Raw genomic sequence first — 12,199 nt, 5'->3', positions numbered from 1 at the left:
TGCCAGCCATTCTTTACGTAGAGGCTGGAATGATGGAACGCCCGAGTTGACAATGGCAGTGCCTGTTGGCAAAGGAGGGCGTATTATTGTCTTACATGCAGGAACATTGAAAGGTTTTGTGCCAAACTGCTTGAAAATGTTTCGGTCAAAAAAGACGGGAGATTACCATGAAGAAATGAACAGTGTAGTATTTCAAGAATGGTTCGAGACATCGCTTATGACGAATCTGACAAGTCCATCAGTGATTGTTATGGACAATGCGCCTTATCATTCCGTTGTTCACGATAATGCACCAACCTTGGCAACAAAAAAAGACGATATCATTCAGTGGTTGAAACGGCGAAAAGTAGATTTCAGAGAAGATTTAAGGAAGGCGGAACTGCTCGAAATTGTGGCACAAAAGAAACCCCAATTTCCAACATATGTAATTGACGAGATTGCTAAAAGGCACGGGCATGAAATCGTTCGGCTTCCTCCATACCACTGTCACTTCAATGCAATTGAAGGAGTGTGGGCGCAGATAAAAAATTACATTGCTGCAAACAATAAAAAGTTCACGATCTCTGAAGTGGAAACTCTCCTTCCAGCAGCTATCAATAAAGTGACAAGCGAGACGTGGGCTAAAATTGTAAACAGCACTGCAAGTGCCATCAGAGAGGCGGCCAAAACCGAAGGGGTTGTGGAAGAATGCATCGAAAATTTAATTATACATCTGGGAGGGAGCAGTGATAGTTCGAGTAGTGCTGAGGAACACAATGTCAAATCAGATTCTGACAGTGATGTGAGTGGTGTTTTTCCATTACAGTAACTACAACGTATTCAGGAATGTAAGGAGGGAGTTTGCTATCGATCTACAACCAGATCATCATATTGTGAGTACTTTCTTCAGATTATAACTCTTAATACACTGACCAATTATTCTGTAGCTTGTAGTAGAACAAATTAATAATGGTAATACTTAACAATGGAAACCAAAACTGCTAATGTTCAACAACTTGCGAAAATAGTTTTCATTTCAGTTGTGAAGTTTAACAAATAACTTTATTATGTTTCAGCATCTTATATACTTGTACTAAATAGCTCTTATCAGTTTTCGAGTTAATATATTTCAACATCAACTTTAAATAAATTCACGCGTACCAATACGACTTGTATTTTGTGTCGCTTTTATTTCTGCTGCTAGAGAATGCGTGTAGCAGACAGGGCGCCGCGTGCTGTGAGCCACGTTCGGCAACAGCGCCGTCTGCCCGCCGGAACTGTCAGTATCAATCACTCGTCTCACGGACTATAGCTCCTCAATTGGCATCACGAGGCTGAGTGCATCCCGAAAATGGCAACAGCGCAGGGCGGCCTGGGTGGCCACCCATCCAAGTGCGGACCACGCCCGACAGCGCTTAACTTCGGTGATCTCACTGGAACCGGTGTATCCACTGCGGCAAGGCCGTTGCCGCAGACATGTACGTGTAATAAAAAGAATTAAGGCCGTAATTTTATAATTGGCTCTGAGAACCATAAAAGCCTGATGTACACCGCCGTCCACGTGCGAGCTGACGACGGTGCGTCAACAGCACGTCCTACCCGAGCGGGAGTAGCATAGCGGCCCACTAACTGTGTTTCCCCTATGTAGCCAACGTCCCAAAGACACCGAGGGTCCAACTGGCGCTTTATGCGGACGACACCGCACTCTCACGGAAAGTATGACCGCGCAACTGCTGTACCTCCGCCTGCAGGTCGCCAGCGACGAGCTTGTAGCTTGGGCCACCAACTGGCGGCTCAAATTCAACGCGGGCAAGAGCCAGGAGGAGATATTCACGCGGAAGAATGTGACAGCGGACATCCGGCCGGTGCAAATCGTGGGAGGCCCCATCCCGTGGTCACACACCTCGGTTACACTGGACAGGCGCCTGACGTGTAAGAGAACATTCGGGAAGTGCGGGCAAAGGCTTCAGCGCAGAATGCGCCTACTGTAGCCGCTGCTCAATCCAGAGACGACACTACCCCCAGACTGTGGCAGGACGCTGTACCTAACACTCATCACGCACGTGTTGGAGTACGCCACCGTAGTGTGAGATAACAAGGCCGACACGTCGCTGAAGGTACTCCAAACCGTGCAGAGCAAAGCTCCCAGGCTGGCACTGCACCTGCCACGAGATTTTCCCACCAAGGAACTGCACCAGCTTGCTACCGACGCTAAAACACGCTTCCGGTAAATAGCAACGCGATTCTACACTACAAAGCAGGAGTCGGAAAATCAACTCACCATTGGCCCGGGCAACAAGATGCACTGGTGACCGACCATACACTGATGGGATCTGCTGCGCGAGTAGCAACCACGCACCAGCAGCAAAAGAAGTGAAGGAAACCAAAACAGTGACACCCGGACGACAACCCAAACCAATAAGTAACAGTCACCATAGGCAGCAGTAGGAACAGCAGTACAGGCTGCTTAACATACGTTTCACCGAGGCAAAAGGCCTCGTGAAGTCACGACGGACCGCCGTCGAGTTTGCATTGTAGCGCGAATGCATGCTCCTGACATCTGTTGATCTGATGGTGAACTACCTTTACCTGTGCTGTAGCCGCACGTTGTATATCTGATGACACGAAAAGCTTTCTCGCCGATTTCTCTGATACTCACTTCCATATGGGTCCAAAGCACAAATTTCCATTGCTGTAGGAAAGCGGCGAGGGTAACCAGGCGCCCATTTCTACATAAAAGCTGGAAGTTCTTGAACAAGTGCCTTACCATAACGTCACATTTCATGATTTCAGCATTTCAGTCTGTGAAATGGACGCTGAGGATTTCAGAAACTTTAAGAGTGTTTCCGACCTCACTACCAAACCAAACCAAAGACAGACATGTGTCAGTAGACGGCACATGGTCTTTGTGCCAAGCTGCGTTTCACTCTGGAGTTCCACGACTTGAAAGATATGAGAAATGGTTTTTTTCACTATAGTTCCAATAACTAAAAACTTAATGCAGTATGTCTTTGCTTGTATTGTCACAAGTACAACGACGTGCCTTAGTTCAATGGCACTTGAAATACAAACTTTTTTCTAAAACTTGCTTTCTTGAGGCAGTGGCTGAATACACAACAAAAGTTGGTTCTTGTAAAAAAGAAAACAGCGACGTGCCACTGTTAAGAACCTCGGAGATCAGTTTGGATTCCGGAGAAATGAATGAACACGCGAGGCAATACTGACCCTACGACTTCTCATAGAAGATAGATTAAAGAAAGACAAACCTACATTTTTAGCATTTGTTGACTTAGAGAAAGCTTTTGAGAATGCTGATAGGATCCTAAAGGTGGCAGAGGTAAAATATAGGGAACGAAAGGATATTTACAATTTGTACAGAAACAAGATGGCATTTATAAGAGTTCAAAAAAAAATGGTTCAAAAGGCTCTGAGCACTATGGGACTTAACTTATTCCATCAGGAAGAACCAAACAAAACTAATGAGTGTGGGATCGGGGCTGTGGTCATTCCCGGGTATCGACGATACAGGATAGGGTACCATTCATGTGGTAAATGTTCACCCGAAGTCACCAAAAAACTAACACGCCAGACAGTCTAATGCAGTACACGATCCGAAATGTCCTTAAAAACCAATTGGAATTTCCTTCATGGAAGACACATTGCTGCCAGAAACTGTCTGCCGAAGATTGTGACCTTGGGATAGAGTACGAAGAAATCATAATCGGGTGGTTCAGAGCCTCCCCTCAGTTGGTTCAAATAAGCACTATGGGACTTAACATCTGAGGTCATCAATCCCCTAGACTTAGAACTACTTAAACCTAACTAACCTAAGGACATCACACACATCCATGCCAAGGCAGGATTCGAACCTGCGACCGTAGCGGACGCGCAATTCCAGACTGTAGTGCCTAGAACCGCTCGGCCACCCAGGCCGGCTATAAGAGTTGACGGACATGAAAGGGAAGCAGTAGTTGAGGAGGGAGTGAGACAGGGTTGAAGCCTATCCCAGATGTTATTCAATCTGTATACTGAGCAAGCAGTAAAGGAAACAAAAGAAAAAATTGGAGTAGGAATTAAGGTTCAGGAAGAAGAAATAAAACTTTGAGGTTTGCCAATGACGTTGGATTTCTGTCAGAGATAGCAAAGGACTTGGAGTATCAGTTGAACGGAATGGGCAGTGCCTTCAAAGTTGGGTATAAGATGAACATCAACAAAAGCAAAACGCGGATAATGGAACGCAGTCGGATTAAATCAGCTGATGGTGAGGGAATTAGGTTAGGAAATGAGGCACTTAAAGTAGTAGATGAGTTTTGCTATTCGGGTAGCAAAATAACTATGATGGTCGAAGTAGAGAGGATGTAAATGTAGACTGGCGATGGCAAGAAAAGCGTTTCTGAGGAAGAGAGTTTTGTTAACATCGAGTATAGATTTAAGTGTCAAGAAATCTTTTCTGAAACTATTTGTATGGACTGTAGCCATATATGGAAGTGAGACATGGACGATAAACAGTTTACCCAAGAAGAAAACAGAAACGTTTGAAATATGGTGCTACAAAAGAATGCTGAAGATTAGGTGGGTAGGTCACGTAACAAATGAGGAGGTACTGAACAGAATTGGGGAGAAAAGAAATTTGTGCAACAAGCTGACTAGAAGAAGGGATCAATTGGTAAATCACATTTTGAGACATCAATAGATGACCAATTTAGTAGTGGAGGAAAGAGAGGGGGGTAAAAATCGTAGAGGGAGACCAAGAGATGAATACAGTAAGCAGATTCATAAGTATGTAGGTTGCAGTAGTTACTCTGAGATGATAAGGTTTGCACAGGATAGAGTAGCGTGGAGAGCTGCACCAAAGCGGTCTTTGGACTGAAAACCACAACAACGACAACATATTTAGGCAAACAGCGCCTTTACGGATTATGAGTCAACAGGTTCATCTTCAGGTGGCTGTTTACGTTTACATTACATTTGTTGGTCTTGTTTAGATTTATTATTGAAAACAAAAGAGCCAACATCTAATGTGAACAACAACAGATGTAATACAGAGGTGAAAATCAGTCTGAAGATGAACCTGTCGGTTCGAAACCGGTTGAAGCGCTGTTTGTGTAAATAAACAGCGTTATTAACAGTGTCTGGTTGCTGTTTTTTTCTTTGCAAGAATCAGTTTGTAATAACTTTCTTATATTTGTAAAAACTGTCTCACACTGGTAACCAGCCAGTTTCCTGTTATGACACGCAAAATAAAATGAGATGTTCGTATTGAGGCGTAGCGCCGTATAAAGATCCTGCCTTGGAGGCGGTTAAGTGGGAGATGTGTCTCAGAGCTGGAGAGTGACATATGGTGATGCGAGATCGGACGAGCACGTAGTTTATGTATCAGCCAATAGAGGACAATATTGGTTAGGGGGAATGTGATTTTAGTTTCGATTGTGCCCACTAGAGTGCACTAAAGTAATAGAACGTTTTTCATAAACTGTTCTAGTATTTTCATAAAGTGTTATTATGTCTTTTTGTGTATGTAAAATGTTATAAATGTGTTTTAGCAGTATGAATGATGCGTGAGTGTGACGTAAGGTTAATATGAAGATAATTGTTTAACGAGTTATGTAGTAGAATTTAGTGTGGGAACATTTCGAAGAAGTATGGATGTGGACAAAGGGGATTTTTGTAGAATAGATTTGTAAAGCAAGTTTATGGTAAAGTGAAAGTTAATTCAGGTATAAATAACAATAGTATATCACTTTATGCATAAGCAAAATTCAGCCTATTAGATAGTTACGTCGGTAAAAAGTGCAGTCGTTAGGTTTACTATTTTGCGATTGGTTATTGATGAAAAGCGCAGACTGACGCGGAGAATGTTGATTTGCTATTGGCTGTTGACTAAACTGACCAATGGTAAAGCAATATTCTTCGCACGCCTTTCTCTGCTGGTAGAGAAGACTTAGAGTACTCTGGAGAGGGCCCGCATCTCGTGGTCGTGCGGTAGCGTTCTCGCTTCCCGCGCCCGGGTTCCCGGGTTCGATTCCCGGCGGGGTCAGGGATATCCTCTGCCTCGTGATGGCTGGGTGTTGTGTGCTGTCCTTAGGTTAGTTAGGTTTAAGTAGTTCTAAGTTCTAGGGGACTGATGACCATAGCTGTTAAGTCCCATAGTGCTCAGAGCCATTTGAACCATTTGAACTCTGGAGAGGAGTCGAAGCCTAGCCATGAAAGAGATCGGACGTGTGCAGTAGTAGTTCCGATGGAAATGATAAATTGCCGGATCTAGCAGTGTTTCATACATCAAAAGTGTTGTAAAGTGACGGCACAATTATTCCGCTGTGTGTGTAGAAATTTTGGGATTTTTAAGTGAATTTTGTGACGAGAAAAGACATACATTCCGCGTGGCGTATTGAGCAGGTCGGTGGCTAAAAACTGTAACTGCATTTGGTACCGACAGACGTAATATTTGGCGAGCATTCTCAATCAAAAACAATCAGTATTTTTGCCGCTATTACGTTTTCGGAAAATGTAACGTGAGTGAAAGGGATTGTGAGTGACTGTGTTAAGACTAGCACGGGCTTGGCAGTGATACTTGTTCACCTAAGTTTCAGAATATATTAATTAAGGACAAAATTTCCAACCTTTCAATTCGTGTTTCTCCCGAAACGTAGATTAGTGACTTTAATTGCAGCCTGGTTCACGTCGAAGTACAGTAGGTTTCACTCGGCTTTCCTACTGATGATCTGCTGAGACAATGTTCACAGGTAGGTGCAGGTTCGTCGTAAAGGGACAGCCGCCTAGTATGAGTCTCTTTAATTGACGCCACTTTGGACGACTTGAGCGTGGTTGACAATTCAAAGGTGCTGACAACTCATATCCAGCTCCGAACGCAAATACTTCCTGACCTGCCGGGAATCGCAGCTGAAGTCCCGCGCTCGTGAGTCAGCAACAGTAACCACAAGACATGAGCTGCTAATGGTATGACACGTAGATCGTTTTTAATAAAATATATGTTTTCTAGTTTCTCTCATTTTTGTGGTGACGCTGAGAGTAGCGTAACTTAGTGGTATCAGATTGCTTCCTCAAATTTTTGGGATTACAAATTAGTTGTTTCTTTACTGTTCTGACAAATGTCAGATTTGGCACTTAGAGCGTTTTCCATATCCATTCTTCGTACGGCTTACTTACGGTCTGTTCTCAGTCAGCCAATAAGAGCAATTGGTTAATGGAGACTCCGTGGTCAGGCGCAAGCAACGAGTAACGAACACTTTGTAACAAGAAGGAGCTCGGTTTTTCCGAACACATACGGGTAAAAATTAGCCCAACTTTCACAATCCCAGTGGTTGCCCTTTGATAGCGAGCCACAGGTAACCACATTGTTCTACTGACCTGGCGTTCAGCTTGTTGATTACAGGGTGTAATATTTTATCTCAGTTCGGCACCCCTGATTATGTGTGAAATGATGGGTCTAAAGCAAAGATTATCCTTAAAACTTTTCCCAGATAAGATTTAACAACAGGGTACTGACGTGTTCCTCATTGTTGCAAGACTGCTATTTAAAAAGCATGCAAATTATCGCTGCTGGAACGAGGACATGTTCGTTAGCGGCTCTAGATAAGCTGTATTATCAGACTAGGCGGCCATAAACTGGACAGGCGACACACATGGCATGACATGTAGTCTCCAGAAGGCTGTCGGTGCTGATAACCATCCGACATGTCTGCGCATCGCAGTGAGCACATCGTCACCTCTACAGGCACTCTCTTTACACTGTACACTGAATTACAGAGTATACAATTCCTATTACATGCTTATAAGGTTTGTGGAGGGGACATCGTAGATAAAGTGTTGACAAGGAATCCAGTCCAGTCGGAAATAAATTTGAATATGGGATCACTTTCAAATCTCCTGCTTCACGTTACACACAGAAACTGAGAAAAGGGCTTCGCAGTCAGCCACAATTTAATTATAACGTCACTTGCATCATCGCTCCAAAAGTTCCGAGAACTGATGTGCATTCGAACAGACAGTTTATTTATGCAAACCTTACATTTTAAAAAACATAGTGTTTTTTTTTTACTTTTGCTGGTGGCTTTTATTCTTTATGCAAGTTTTCGCAAGGTCTACAGACAACAGCAGCATGCAGGTTTGGTTTCGTGCATTTATAACATGTAATTTGGCTTTTTCTATCTTTCTTCTCTACACAATATCCACATCTCCTTTTCTTAGGTGGTGGATTCACTGCTTAATAGGATCCGGTCCTACTAGTTGCTTTCCCAAATTGACCACGAAAATCCGACGTCTGATTTTTTTATTGGTAACCAGGTCATCCAAATTATGTACGCATTTATTACACTTACATCGATCATGTTGAAGAAAACCACCAATGGCAAGCGCCTTCTTTTTCTCCTCACATTGTAGCATCGCGTCTTCTGGTCTATAGTGCCAACACCGCCGTTTGCGGCAATGTATGTCATTAAAGCTTCAGGCTTCTTCTCTTTTGATGATGACACCGCTGGTTGGTCATCAAGAGAGCTAACAATGGTAACAACTTTGTTTCTCTTAGGAACACAGGTGGCTGTCATCACATGTGGTTAAAAACAAAATAATGTAGAAAATATTTAAAGTCCCTTAGGTGAAATACACTCCTGGAAATTGAAATAAGAACACCGTGAATTCATTGTCCCAGGAAGGGGAAACTTTATTGACACATTCCTGGGGTCAGATACATCACATGATCACACTGACAGAACCACACGCACATAGACACAGGCAACAGAGCATGCACAATGTCGGCACTAGTACAGTGTATATCCACCTTTCGCAGCAATGCAGGCTGCTATTCTCCCATGGAGACGATCGTAGAGATGCTGGATGTAGTCCTGTGGAACGGCTTGCCATGCCATTTCCACCTGGCGCCTCAGTTGGACCAGCGTTCGTGCTGGACGTGCAGACCACGTGAGACGACGCTTCATCCAGTCCCAAACATGCTCAATGGGGGACAGATCCGGAGATCTTGCTGGCCAGGGTAGTTGACTTACACCTTCTAGAGCACGTTGGGTGGCACGGGATACATGCGGACGTGCATTGTCCTGTTGGAACAGCAAGTTCCCTTGCCGGTCTAGGAATGGTAGAACGATGGGTTCGATGACGGTTTCGATGTACCGTGCACTATTCAGTGTCCCCTCGACGATCACCAGTGGTGTACGGCCAGTGTAGGAGATCGCTCCCCACACCATGATGCCGGGTGTTGGCCCTGTGTGCCTCGGTCGTATGCAGTCCTGATTGTGGCGCTCACCTGCACGGCGCCAAACACGCATACGACCATCATTGGCACCAAGGCAGAAGCGACTCTCATCGCTGAAGACGACACGTCTCCATTCGTCCCTCCATTCACGCCTGTCGCGACACCACTGGAGGCGGGCTGCACGATGTTGGGGCGTGAGCGGAAGACGGCCTAACGGTGTGCGGGACCGTAGCCCAGCTTCATGGAGACGGTTGCGAATGGTCCTCGCCGATACCCCAGTGTCCCTAATTTGCTGGGAAGTGGCGGTGCGGTCCCCTACGGCACTGCGTAGGATCCTACGGTCTTGGCGTGCATCCGTGCGTCGCTGCGGTCCGGTCCCAGGTCGACGGGCACGTGCACCTTCCGCCGACCACTGGCGACAACATCGATGTACTGTGGAGACCTCACGCCCCACGTGTTGAGCAATTCGGCGGTACGTCCACCCGGCCTCCCGCATGCCCACTATACGCCCTCGCTCAAAGTCCGTCAACTGCACATACGGTTCACGTCCACGCTGTCGCGGCATGCTACCAGTGTTAAAGACTGCGATGGAGCTCCGTATGCCACGGCAAACTGGCTGACACTGACGGCGGCGGTGCACAAATGCTGCGCAGCTAGCGCCATTCGACGGCCAACACCGCGGTTCCTGGTGTGTCCGCTGTGCCGTGCGTGTGATCATTGCTTGTACAGCCCTCTCGCAGTGTCCGGAGCAAGTATGGTGGGTCTGACACACCGGTGTCAATGTGTTCTTTTTTCCATTTCCAGGAGTGTAAAATCGGCAGGAAGTTCACCTTAGTTTTCTCGGGTAGTACCGACTCTATTTTTTTTTTTTTTTAAGGAGGGCAGGGAGGGCGGATCGATCAGGGGTCATAACCCGAGCCCTGGTCACAGTGTTCCCCTCGCCCGTCAAGGGATCAGGGATGGTAAGGGGAAATCTTTTGTGGGAATTTTTATTTATTTATTTACTGTTTTTAATATATTCCTCATTTGGTTTTACTTTATACCACAACAAAAATAAATGTACCTAGCACCGCATCGTGCTCTGAGTAAAGAAAGCAATATCTTGGCGCGTTCCTTCACCGAGGTAATGATATGGGGAAAACGAAAAAAAGTGCTGCGTACATGCTGCAGAAGGGTGTGTCGCTACTCTCCTTACGCTTCATCATCCAGGTACGTCTTCACGTATGTCGTATGTTTTCCACGGAGAATCGAACTTAGTCTTGTCAGCTCACTCAATTGGTGTCTTCTCCTACCTGTTGATGATCCAGCTGCGTGGAGCGTCGCGTAGGACACTCCCTAAGTAATTAGAAAAATACTGTCTGTATAAAGAACTTGGAAGAGCAGTTGAACGGAATGGACAGTGTCTTGAAAGGAGGATATAAGATGAACATCAACAAAAGCAAAACGAGGATAATGGAATGTAGTCGAATTAAGTCGGGTGATGCTGAGGGAATTAGATTAGGAAGTGAGACACTTGAAGTAGTAAAGGAGTTTTGCTATTTAGGGAGCAAAATAACTGACGATGGTCGAAGTAGAGAAGATATAAAATGTAGACTGGCAATGGCAAGGAAAGCGTTTCTGAAGAAGAGAAATTTGTTAACATCGAGTACAGATTTAAGTGTCAGGAAGTCGTTTCTGAAAGTATTTGTATGGAGTGTAGCCATGTATGGAAGTGAAACATGGACGATAAATAGCTTGGACAGGAAGAGAATAGAAGCTTTCGAAATGCGGTGCTATAGAAGAATGCTGAAGATTAGATGGGTAGATCACATAACTAATGAGGAGGTATTGAATAGAATTGGGGAGAAGAGGAGTTTGTGCCACAGCTTGACGTGAAGAAGGGAGCGGTTGGTAGGACATGTTCTGAGGCATCAAGGGATCATAAATTTAGCATTGGAGGGCAGCCTGGAGGATAAAAATCGTAGAGGGAGACCGAGAGATGAATACACTAAGCAGATTCAGAACGATGTAGGTTGCAGTAGGTACTGGGAGATGAAGGAGCTTGCACAGGATAGATTAGCATGGAGAGCTGCATCAAACCAGTCTCAGGACTGAAGACCACAACAACAACAACTGTCTGTATTTTGGTTTCCGTACGATCTTGCAATGACGTTCTTGTAGGTAGTTCCAAAAGTCGAATACATCTTTAGGTCCATCGTGAAATAAGTAGTGTACCGCATGCTCACGGATCCACGTGACAGCGTTGGTCTTGGTGCGCGGGAAATACTGTTGATCCGGAAATAGTAGAAACCGAGGTGTAATGTGTTCCGGAGTCACTCGTAGAAAATACGACAAAATTTGCCGCACCAAACGCCATACGCCTTCTGCCGCGCCACATGTGAGACGGTGTTCGTCCGTGTCTGGCATCCCGCAGTCTACACATAGAGGCGATTCCGCCATGTTTATCTTGTGAAGTCGTGATCGGGTGATCTGTTTACCATTGACTGTGATGTACCATGTGGATCGGACGTCTGTGGCCAGTGTAACCGCGTGAATCGTCTTCCACACCACCTTCCAATTAACCTGAGGGCTTTTGGTCTCCACGATGTTTGGTGGGCGCCTCTGCTATAGGACATGATATATATTCCGCGCCGACGCCTGTTTCGTCGGTGGTACTGCGATACGGACATAGCTGTGTTCAATGTAAAAGTTCCAGAAGTAGTAGAAGGGTGGGGGTATGTCTTGCGTCGTCAGTGGGGCAATAAGGGAGGGCGGAGCTAAGGACTCCAACAGCAAACTCGTCAAACATTCCGGGTGGTGGCGCCACAGCTTGATGTGAGCTGACATACAGGGCCACAGCTCTGTCGTGGACATGGACTAGACCAAGACCTCCCCTTTCTGGGGCAAGGGTCAGCGATTCATAACTGACTTTGAAGAGCATGCCTGTGCTGACGTAGGCTCCGAATGCCGCTAATAGACGTCGAGCTATCAGTAACGGTATTGGAAGAACACGCG

General features: G+C 45.5%; 1 pseudogene; it reads right to left on the bottom strand.

The window, feature by feature from the left end:
• Positions 1-1,331: 1,331 nt before the first annotated feature.
• On the bottom strand, positions 1,332-1,449 carry LOC126238223 (5S ribosomal RNA; annotated as a pseudogene).
• Positions 1,450-12,199: the final 10,750 nt, after the last annotated feature.

The sequence above is a fragment of the Schistocerca nitens genome, chromosome 2 (genome assembly GCF_023898315.1).
Source record: "Schistocerca nitens isolate TAMUIC-IGC-003100 chromosome 2, iqSchNite1.1, whole genome shotgun sequence".
Lineage (NCBI taxonomy): Eukaryota > Metazoa > Arthropoda > Insecta > Orthoptera > Acrididae > Schistocerca > Schistocerca nitens.
Note: the sequence above shows the minus strand (reverse complement) of the source record. Positions and strands in the feature narration are given on the sequence as shown.